Source organism: Humulus lupulus, chromosome 9 (genome assembly GCF_963169125.1).
Source record: "Humulus lupulus chromosome 9, drHumLupu1.1, whole genome shotgun sequence".
In the NCBI taxonomy this organism is placed as follows: domain Eukaryota; kingdom Viridiplantae; phylum Streptophyta; class Magnoliopsida; order Rosales; family Cannabaceae; genus Humulus; species Humulus lupulus.
The window spans coordinates 106,918,818-106,931,422 of NC_084801.1; positions in this window are offsets into that span (position 1 = coordinate 106,918,818).

The following is a 12,605-nucleotide window of genomic DNA, read 5'->3' on the forward strand; positions in this document are numbered from 1 at the left end:
CCTTTTCAGGGCTAGCCATTGACTGTTTGAAAGACAACGGATCATCATCACTAGTGTCACCAACAACCATATTGGTTTTACCATCTAAACCTTAGCGAACTGGGTTCCTAGAAACCCTCCCACTACGACGAGCCTCCGTGACTATTTGCTCAAGAACAGTGGTACTTTCTTCATTTAAATCGACTTGCGTCGGTTGAACGTGAAGAGTGGGAATTTCATCATCAACTCGTGTTTATGATGATGGAACATTGGTTGGAGTCAATTCTTTAACCATCTCCTCTAAAACCACTTTGCTACGAGGTTTAAAGTTCTAGACATAGTCATTTTCCAGAAAAGTAGCATTTGTAGAAGTAAACACTTTATTTTCTGAATGGCTATTGAAAAGTCCACCCCGAGTACCTTTAGGATAGCCAACAAACATGCAAACTTCAGTTCGCGGTTCTAGCTTTCCCTCCTTTTTCCTCAGGACGTGAGCGGGACACCCCCAGATTCTATAATGGCGTAAACTAGGTTCACGACCATTCCAGCATTCTAAAGGTGTTTTGGGGATTGATTTTGACGGCACGACATTGAGAATGTCACTCGCGATTTCAATTGCATGTCCCCAGAACAAAGTTGGTAGAGTTGAGTAACTAAGCATGCATCTAACCATTTCCAATAAAGTTCTGTTTCGGCGTTCCGCTACACCATTTTGTTGCAGAGTACCTGGGGAAGTAAGTTGTGATAAATCCAAAGTTCAGTTAAATGATCTTGGAACTGGATATCCAAGAAGTCGCCTAGGCCATACCGAGAAGTCGCCACAATATACTAGCCAGCAGCGTAGTGGGAGAGAGAAGGTCTCGTGTAGTAAGCCCTCTAAAAAATCAAAGAGTACGGTGTTCGATCAGTTAGAACGACATGCTTCCCAGAAGGATTTAAGTGGCGTTATCAACAACAAGAGGAAAACCGTCCTAGTTGAAGGGCAATATCTAAACCGCCTTACCAATCAAGTAGAAATACTTGACGACACTGCACCAGATGGAAATGCCCGACCAGGAGGTCAAAATCTTGGGGCCTCGTCAGTTGCACCAGCCATCCAATCCCACCTTGACGCACTAACAGTTGCAGTGTAGGGTTTATCTAAACGGCCTTTTGGGATAGATACAGTAGACCACAGGAGTGGTAGTCCATTTTGTTCACGGATCAGAGCAGCTCAGCCTCTGACAAAATATAAAGCACTGGTGCTGGCGGTGTATATAGAAAAAGCAGATCCCATCAACACATGTTGGGAAATTTAAGGACAAAATGGAACTGCTCGGGGTAAGTGATGATTATCGGTGTAGAGTCTTCCTGTCTATGTGGTCAGATACTGCCCAGAAATTGTATTGGAAGTTTAAGACAAATTCCATTACCTCATGGGAAGCGTTAAGGAAGGAGTTTTGTAGACAATTCCGTGCTTCCCGGACTCCACCAGTTTATGCCAACCACTTGGTAGATATCAAGCAAGGAAAGGATGAATCTCTAAAGAATTATACACAAAGATTCATGAAAGAGGCCAACAGAGCAACTACTGTAGGAGATGAGAGGAAGATGGTAGTCATATCCTCTGGAATCACTTACCGAAGCCCTTTGTGGGATAGTATACATAGAAATCCAACGTCAACACTTCAACAATTTCTTGACCAAGCGGACAAGTATATGAAATTGGATGATACAATCAAGAAAGAGGAGAAGGGCATAAACAATCCGAGCGGATCAGCTGACTCTCCTAAGAATGGTGGAAATGGTCAAAAATGGCGGAAAGAAACGTGGAAATAATGAGTCTGGCTGCCATGAAGAAAAGAAGGCTACTTCGGGTCCAAACGACAAGTCGACCAGGTATGAGCCTCAGTTCACTAATTACACCACTCTCTCGGCCAGCCAGGCAGAAATATATCTCGCTAGTCATCAAGAGGTTCCCTTCTGGAAGCCTCCACCCATCAGGAAAGAGATGAGTAAGAGAGATATGAATATGTTTTGTCGTTTCCATGGAGATTATGGTCACAACACGAATGAATGCAATCACCTCAAGGACGAGAAAGAATTTCTTCTCCGTTCGGGTAAGTTGAAAAAGTATCAGGCAGAGAAACCCCAAGAAGAAGGAAGCAACAACAATCCTGGGTTCAAATGACAGCAATCTCCACCCTTGCAACCCGAGCTTGTGGACTTTACTTTAGACACTATATGTGTAGGTCCAAACTTGGCTAGGGAGAGTAATAAAGCAAAGGAAAGATATGCCCAGACACTTCGACATGAGTTGGATGCAACATCAGAAGTCATGATTGTTGAGGAACGACCTCCAAAGAATCCTCGGTACGAGAGTGAGTCTCTTACCTTCACAGAGGGTGATGTTGGACACGTCAGGTATCCCCATAATGACTCGCTCGTCATTACATTCCAAATTGCAAACATGAAGGAAAAGAGATGCCTACTTGATACAAGAAGCTCCGTGGACATTATCGACAAGTCATCTTTTGAAAAGATTAAATTGTCTGTCAATGACTTGAAACCACACTCTCAAGTTATTTCCAGTTTCACTGGAGAAGGACTGTCACTGTATGGAATGATCAAGTTACCAGTCATAGCAAGAGAGACGCTCCTAGGCACGAGACAGTCATGATAGAATTTTTGATAGTAGATTGCTCGTCAGCATACAATGTGGTGATTCGTCGACCACTACTCATGGGTCTACATGCAGCGGTGTTTATAGGGCACCTTTCTATGAAATTCCCGACTAGTGAAAGCATAGGTTATGTCCAGGGAAACCAGAGAGAAGCCAGGGAATGCTACAATGCTTCAGTGGTTAAGGCATGGAGGGGAACCAAGGAGAGTAACATGATTGTGGGTGGGGAGAAAGAAGAAGTAATAGATCAGATGGACATCGACCAATATAACATTGGCAATTTTACCGACCAAGAATTTTTTTTAAAAGTTACCAACCAAGAAAGGACTCCTGGTGTTATTGAGCAGCAGACCCCATCCGGTGATGAAGTCACCAAATAGAGCGTTTTCCAAAGCGAGGGAATGGATATTGATCCTTGCATTGGGGATTTGGAGAGTGGAGTAGGACCTATGGAAGATTTAGAGGAGGTCCCGATAGATGATAACGAACTGACCAGAGTGGTCAAAGTTGGAAAGAAATTAAAGGTGGAAGTGTGAGCACAACTGGTAGAATTTTTGCGAAGAAATCAAGACGTCTTCGCCTGGTCTCACAAGGATATGGTGGGTGCCTCACCAACTGTGATCATCCACGTGCTCAACGTGGATGAAAACTACCCATCAATTTAACAGAAGAGAAGGTTGCTTGACAAGGAACGAGCAAGAGCTCTAAAAGAAGAAGTTGAGTGACTAAAGGAAAACGGGTTCATCAGGGAGGCTTACTACCCCGCCTGGGTTTCTAACCCAGTATTAGTACCCGAGTCCAATGAGAAGTGGGGGACCTGCGTGGATTTCACTGATTTGAATAAAGCATGTCCCAGGGACTGTTTTCCTCTGCCCAAGATAGACTAGTAGGTTGACGCAACTTCTGGTCATCAAATTTTTACCTTCATGGACGCTTACTCTGGGTATAATCAAATAAGTATGCACCCTCCCGACGAGGAGCATACCAGCTTTTGGATAGACATAGGATTATATTATTATAAGGTTATGTCATTCAACTTGAAGAACGCAGGTGCCACCTACCAGCATTTATTGAATGGCATGTTCCGCGACTTGATCAGCAAAAGCATGGTGGTATATGTCGATGACAAGCTGGTCAAGTCAAAGGATGTTGGGGAGCATGTACAAGATCTAGGGGAGTGCTTTGCGATACTTATAAAGTATCGCATGAAGTTGAACCCCCCTCAAATGCTCGTTTGGAGTAGGTTCTAGGAAGTTTCTTGGATTTATTATTAACTCACGCAGGATAGAGGCCAATCCTGAGAAGATTAAGGCACTCATAGAAATTAAATCCCTGACCAGAACTAAGGATGTGCAGAGTTTGACTGGGTGGATTGCTTCTCTAAGTAGTTTTATTTCTAAGTCAACAGACAAGTGTGTCCCATTTTTAACTTACTAAGAGGAAGCAAGAAATTTGACTGGACGGAGGAATGCAAACAAGCATTCCAAGCCATAAAGAAAAATTTGGCTCAACCTCCAGTTTTATCCAAACCCTTAGATGGAGAGGACCTCTTCATTTACTTAGCTGTCACAGAAGCATGTTGTCAGCGTTGCTCTAATACGAGAGGAAAATAAAGTGCAGCATCTGGTCTACTACGTCAGCCAATAGTTGATAGGAGCAGAATTAAAATACCAGCTGATCGAAAAGCTTCTGTATTGTTTAGTACTCGCATCTAGCAAACTACGATCATATTTTCCAGCACATCCCATTAAAGTGCTCACTGACCAGCCCTTACGAAATTTTTTACAAAAATCAGAAACTTCTGGTCGGCTACTTAAATGGGCTGTTGAATTAGGCCAATTCGAAACCAAGTATCAACCTTGAATGGTCATTAAAGGACAAGCTCTGGCAGACTTCATTGCTGAATGCACCAGAATTCCTGATGTTCCTGACCAGACAAAAAATGTAGTTGCGCAAAGAAAAACTTTTCCTACCTGGCAACTTTATGTGGATGGATCCTCGAATGAACATCATTCAGCAGCAGGGCTTATATTAATCACACCTAAGCATCATCGAATCCACTTCGCATTGAGGTTTGGGTTCAATACTTCCAATAATGAGGCAGAGTATGAAGCCCTCTTAGCATGATTATGACTGGCCAGAGATGTTCATGCCTGGTTTGTCAAAGTAAATAATGATTCTCAGCTGGTGGTCTGCCAAATTTTAGGGGAATATCAGGCTAGGGGTTTGCATATGGTGGCATACTTAAATAAAGCTAAGGACTTGCTAGCACAGTTTGAAGAGTACACAATCAAGTTGGTGCCACAAGCACAGAACTCCAACGCAGACACCTTGGCAAAATTAGTTAGTGCAAAGGATGTTGACACTCTAAATATAGTACTGGTCGAATACTTGGCAAACCCAAGTATCACCGAGCAGAAAGAAATGCCAATTACAATAGCTAACACTTGGATGACACCCATCATCACTTACCTTGAACAAGGCACCTTACTAGATAATTGCAATGATGCAAAGAAGACAATGAGACAGGCTGCTCGGTATGTCATGATAGAGGGGGTGTTATATAGAAGAGGGTACTTTATGTCATTTCTTAGATGTGTGATGCACGACCAATCAAAAAACTTGTTAGCTAAGGTACACGAGGGATTTTGCGGAGATCATGATGGGGGCAAAGTCTCTCTAAAAAGATTTTGCGACAAGGATTTTATGGCCTACAATGAATGAGGACTCCATGGAATATGTGAAAATATGTGATAAATGTCAAAGATTTTCTAGGATACCCAGAGCACCTCCAAATATTTTTAAGCAGAAGCAAAGTCTTTGGCCTTTTGCAGTATGGGGAATTAATCTGATCGGGAGACTACACAAAGGAAAAGGAAGGGTACAGTTCATGGTAGTTGTTGTGGATTATTTCACTAAGTGGACTGAAACTGAACCACTAGCGACGATCACCTCGAAGAAAGTGTTAGATTTTGTTGTGAAAAATATCATATATCACTATGGTCTGCCAAAAAAGATAGTGTCTGACAATGGTACTCAGTTTGATAGCGATTTGTTTACTAATTTTTGTGCTAGACATGGCATTACAAAGAACTTCTCCTCGGTGGCTCACCCACAAGCAAATGGGAAAGTCGAAGCAGTAAGCAAAACATTGAAAGACACTCTAAAGAATCGGCCCGAACAAGCTAAAGGATCCTGGGCAGAAGAACTACCAGAGGTTCTCTGGTCATATAGAACCACTGCCCGGGCCACAATGCGTCATACTCCTTTTTCCTTGGCATATGGTTATGAAGCTATGATACTGGTCGAGATCGACCGTCCATCCCATCGAAGAAGCACGTACGACCAGGAAGAGAACAATCAATCATTAGCCGAATCTTTGGATTTTTTGAAGAAAAATGAGAAATTGCGAACTTGAGAGTTGCTTCCCATCAATAGAAGGTGGCCCGCTACTTTAATTCCAGAGTTAAAGATCGAAAGTTCCTGGTCAAAGATTTGATTCTCAAAAAGGTGTTCATCAAAGACCCAGCAGCTGGAGTGCTATGACCAAATTAGGAAGGACCATATCAGATTGAGCAAGTCATACCGCCCGACACTTACAAACTTTCTAGGTTGAATGGAGAGGTGATCAGAAACTACTGGAATGGCGAGCACTTGAGGATATATTTTCAATAAATACAGCTTACAGAGTGGTAGCTTGGATTCAAGTGTTTTACTTGTTATTTAAGTATGTTTATGAGCTGGTTATTTTCTGACCAGTCATCTATTTTTGAACAATTTTGGTTTGTTTGAAACTCATTATTAGACACGTTTTGTCCTTTTATAATTTACGAGTATTAAAAGAGATCACGAGCAGTGCGATCAAATTTTGCTACATATTGTGAATATGTGTTGATTATTTTTTTCGAGCAATGTTCAACTGGTCAAAACAAATTGGGCAGTGTTCAACTGACCAGGCAGATTGACAGTATTTATCTGGTTGGGTATTCTAGTAGTGTTCAACTGCTCTAATGTTTTCTTTATATTCAATTTGTTTTCATGAGTAATAACTGCTCGAACAAGTTTGATCAAGTAGCAAGTGACCAAGGATATTTCAACACTCAATCACTTGGGGGGCACATAGGCATACTGGTTTATAATTCAACGTTGGAAACGAGAGCACGAGTTAAAATATTTGTTTTTAGGCTGACTTGTAAATTTTCGAAGTAAAAAAGGGCCATTGAGCTAACTTGTTTAACAAAGCTTAAGTAACTTGAAATCTTTCAAAATTTCAAGTTAAAAGCAAATATTCGTGTGAAAATAAACATTATGCTCATAAAATGTTAGAGCAATAAGAGTGTGAGAAAGTATACTTAGTAGGGACTTATGAAATGTCTAGAATTTCTAAGTTAGAAAACTAAGTACACATGCGAAAATATATGGCATATATCAGAGTGACTTTAATATTATAAAAAAACTTATAATTATAATGTTCTAAGTCTAAAAAGACTTGGAATGTTTCAGGTTAGCAAAGAAAAGAAAAGTGTAAAAGTCAAATAACTCGGCCATACGAGCAAACTATTAAAGTTGATAATCATCAATTGTCTCAACAAAAGTATAAGAAAAACTGGTCGGGTATAAAGTTTCTACTGATTAGTTAGGAGGCTCTCTAGTCGGCTAAGCATGTAAACTGGTCGGGTAAACTGGTCCCTGGCTAGTCAACACCATCGTCAACATCTGGAACCTCCTCTGGTGGAATGATAGAGCAGGAGAAGTAGGCACAACACGACTGCCTTGGCTTCACATTTGGCAAGCTCTTCCACCCTTGCCTCTTTAGAGAGAAAATCGGGGTTGAGAGGCATGTTTAGCTTCCATATCTGATAAAAGCAGTTGAAGCAAATTGCTTCATAATGAGACAGATCAACTTCCTTGTCTTGTTTCAACTCTTCATTCTCATGAGTCATTTTCTCTAGCTAGTCGGTCAATGTCTTGTTGGCTTGGATCTGCTTGTTATTTTCATCAGCCAACTCCCTTAGAGATCTGTCCCAGTCGGCAATTGTTTTCTCTGCCTGCTCAGTCTTTGCTTGGAAATCTTTCTCAGATTTAGTCAAAGTTTCAATCTTTGCCTGGGCTTCCACCAATTGATCATTCAAGACCTTGACAAGCTCCTTATAGTCGACTACTCGACGTTGAGCATGACTAACAGTGATGAGTCCTTGGAGTAAATAACCAGAATAGTATTCATAAAAATAATCAATAAGAAAGTGAGTGTTTCTGATATGATGCTTACACTCATAATTTAAGCAAGGCTTTTGTGAAGGAAAACTTCAACGCTTTGTCGGGGTAGAGTCTCAAAGGTCTAAGTTGTCATTGAGTGGTGGAGAGTATGTTCTAGTAACTCTTTGTCATACTCACCAGCAATGCGATGTTGGGGTTTTATGCCCTAATTAACACCCAATTTCTTTGTAATCTCATTTATTATCAATAAAACAATAGAATTTTTTTTTTACTTTGTCAATCACTTTGCTCACGTGTTTTATTTTCATGATTATTTGTTTAATATAAAATTTTATGAAATCCTGAAGATATAGCTAATCGTATTTATAGGGACGTAATCACAATGGAATATAAATATGATTATATGTTCAAATATAAGTTAGTCCTAAGAATAGTCAGTGCACAGGATTTACACTGACTTGCCAATCTACGTTATGATCTACTTACACATCGTAGTGTTATGTTCTTTCAAGAACATTAGGAAAGTAGATAAGATTGGATGTATTTGTTACATCGGACTGGACCGATATTGACAATCGATAGGATAAATAAACATACCGATATTATCTATTCTAATCATATCATATAGTTGACCATAGGTCAATTCAATCTTAATTCTGAGTGGTCAGTATCGTAACTGGTTGTATTTTTTGAGTTCTTTGACTTGTTTGTTACTAGCTTATCCTACAGACTAGCCCATACTTACATCTTCGGAACTCGGTAGTCTAATTGAGTGGGAGTGTTAATCATAGATATGAACATCTGTAGCTTCTGATGAAGAAGTGAAACGATGGTTTCCTTTTAGTTTGGTTCAAGGTGCTAAATGATAGAGATCTCATTTTAGTAATTAATATTAGTTTACTGAAATATCATTTACAAGGAACTAAGTGTTTTAAGGATAAAATACAATGAGGGGTAAAATGGTATTTTAGTCCCATCTCATTGTAGACCGTCTATAGAGGAATGAGTGACAATTATGATTGTAACAATGGATAATTAATAATGTATCTATATTCCCTATAGAACATTCTATGAATTCAAGAGTGCAATTCTGAGTCTTTAGTGGAGTCACGAGGAATTATAAAGTTAGTAAATTTATTTGTTAGAATTATGATAACTTATTGGAGCTTGATTTCATAGGCCCATGATCCCCATTGTACCTTGGATAAAATCATCTAGATAGTCTCAATTAATTGATTTAATTATTAATTAGAATTATCAAAGTTGACCAGGTCAATTTTGGATAGTTTGATAGAGTTATACAATTTAGAGAAGAAAATAAATATTATGACAAATTTATTAATTAAGATAAACTGGTATCTAAATTAATAAATAAGTTTAAATCAAATTTCAAATTATAAATAATTAATTTGATAAAGGATTTAAATAATTATTTAATTAATCAAATCAATAGAAAATAATACAAACCTTGATTTTAAGTCCAACGGACTTATAATTAAACGGGAAATTTGACGGGCCTAAAGCCCATGATAATTTCAACATAGGGCTATTAATTGACTATTATTTTATTGATTTTTTAATTAAATATATGACCTAATAGAGTCTATAAAAGGAATGCTAAGGGAGTGCTGAATAAATAAGTTGAATCACAAGTTTCGGAGAAGATCAGAAGATTTATTAGGTTTTAGACTCTCTCTACTGCACAAGTCATTTTCTAAGCCTCAATTTTTCTCTTCTATTTTTCTTCTTTCTATATCTATCTCATGTGTTGAGAATTTCCCACCCTAGTCTAGGTGATTCCAAGGATACTTTGGAAGGCTGTGAAGAAAATTGAGGAACGGTTCAGTTTCTTGGTAATACTCTACGACAGAAAGGATACAAGGGTTAGAGAAACAGAAGGAAGGACTCGTTCATTCTGTTGCGTATAATGTAAGTGTTCTTATCATTATTTCTCTTTGAATTCAATTTTAGAAACATGTTATAGGTTGTCTCATATTAACTTGTTTAATATTAGATCTACATGAAAATAAATAAAGATCCTGTATAAGTTTTCCCAACAACTGGTATCAGAGCCTTTGGTAATCTTTATTTTCATGCATGAACATGGTAAAATTGAATTATTTGATGTATTGAGTAATTGGGTGGATTTCATGTTATTTATGATGCATATTGAATTTTATGTGATTATCAGCATATTTAGGTTATTTTGTTGTGTTTTCTTTGCAAATAATTTTGATATAAATGCTTCATTTGATGTAAATCATGGTAAAAATTATTTAGAAAACATTTTTGGCTTAAAAAATTGCACAAATTTTATCAAAAAAAATTTCTCAAGTAGTGGTCGCGGCCACCAGTTTTCACTAGCCGTGGCCTGGGTAACAGTAGCTAGTGGCCGCGACCACCATAAACCTCTGGCCACGGGTAGAGCACGAAAAATGCCTAGAATCGTCCTGTGGCCACGACCTGCGTTAACTTTTTCTTAAATTTTGATTTTTGAATGTATTTTTTAATAGGTTAATACAAAAATATCAGATCATTTTTCTTATTTGAAAATATTTTTTTTTTTTAAATAAGATAGTTTTGTTATTTGATCTTTTAAAAATAGATATTTTCTACAAAGATTCAAATTCAAATTTAAAAATAGGATAACTAATTAATTTTAGATATTTTAATATATTAAAATATTATAATTAAGTTATCACATATTTAAGATATTTTTTTAATACTTGATATTTTTTTTTTATATCTCATATTGGAAAATAATAATATCTAATTATTCTATAGATTTTAATATTTAAATAATTTGAAATTTCATAATTTGTTGACAAGATATTTTTATAGATATTTAAATTTGTTTAATTGTTTAAGATATTTTTTTCAAAAATAGCAGATGATATTTCTTTAAAAATTTATAACTGGTTAAATTTTTAAAAATATAACGTTTTTCAAACCAATTAATAAATTTTTTTAATAAATGAGATTTAAATTAACTTTGGGTAATTGTTGATAAATCCTAGTTAAATTAAATTAATATTTTTCAAATTAACATAAACCAAGTTGATTGTTGATGAATGAAATTTAAATTATCTGTTGTTAATTATTGATAAATTTCATTTAAATTGACTTATAATTTTTTTATAAAAAATTAATTAATTCAAAAATATGATCAATTCTAGATAATTAATTGTGATATTTTTGCAAATGAAATAAATTGTGGTATTTTTGCATAAATTCATAGACTTGTTCATATAATAACATGATTAGGCCCATCCAATTATAACATGTCTATTTGCACTATATATGGTATTTTTGCAATTGGGCTTGGATGTATATAGTAACCCATATGTTTGATAGAGATATGGATTTTGCCAAATAAAATATTCATAAAATGATAGATTGTATTTTGGCCCATTAGAAAATATAAAGTTTAAATTCCTTTCTTGTGGGTGGTTCCACTTGTGAAGCCTCATTTACTTTACATGACTATAGTGGACCTAATCAATTAATAACAATTAATAAAACGAATGTTTAAATTCATGTCTTTTGGACCTTGTATGGAAGTAAGGGAGCCTTAGTAGTAGGAACGACATACTGGACCTAGCCCTCCTTCATACAAGCCCAATTGTTAAGTCCCATTTACTTGAGTTGGACTTAATTGTATAGGTTCATTATATTAGTTAAACCTAAATATTGATTACAAACAAATTAATTATAAATTAATTGAATTTGTTTCAAGTTGAAACTTTAGAATTAATAGGAAACTATAGGACTGTGGTTTTAAAAATTTAATATTTTCAATTTTTTGGAGAACCATAGTCATTAATTTTCTAAAAATAAATAAAAAAATGCTATATTTAATTTTATAATGAGCTTGTCTTAAGAATTATATTCGATCTCCACCGTTGGTTTAACAAAGTCAATAGCTTAATGGGGCCTCGAGACGCTTTGATTCGTCCCCCTACAAAAGATGTTCATTAGTTATTTTGATAAGGTTAGATTTTGAAAGATAGATAATTATAGGTCAAATTCTAATAGACTCACCCCTACGGTGACTACTAGGACTAAATCTATTGATTATTGAAACCGTGGGTCTAGCTCATAAAATAAGAGATTTTGTTTTCTTATTTTGATTGAATAGTAGGTTGTTAATAATGGTGTCCATTATTAAATAAGTTTACAACTTTATTTAACTAGTGGTATTTTTGACCCTCGCCAATCGGGACAAGGATATCATAGATTAGTTAAAAACCTAAAGAAATAGAGATATGATTATTTTGGTATTTTTTCTCATATCATACATATTTTTTATATATCTTGTACTATTTCTTAAAATTAGGGTGAATAGAAGTTTTATTGAGCAAAAGTGATTGATTTCTATTTTATTGATAATTAGTAGTTTTCCAGTATGGTTGTGTCTACTCCCATCCTTTCTCAACTTTCGATGGAGAAACTCACTGGAGAAAACTTCCTTAAATTGAAGCAAAACATCAACATTGTATTGATTGGTGACTACTCCAAGTTTGTTATGACTGTGGAATCCTCGGATGTTCCAGTTGAAGGAGCTACAAAGTCAGTGAGGAATAAGTATGAGTGTTGGCAGGCGGCTAACAACAAGGCGCGGTACTACATGTTGACTAGTATGGTCGACACTCTCAAGACAAAGATGGAGAATTATGAGATGACCTGCGAAATCATGGATCAACTCCAAGACATATTTGGTGCCAAGTCAGCGCATACTTGTTTTGAG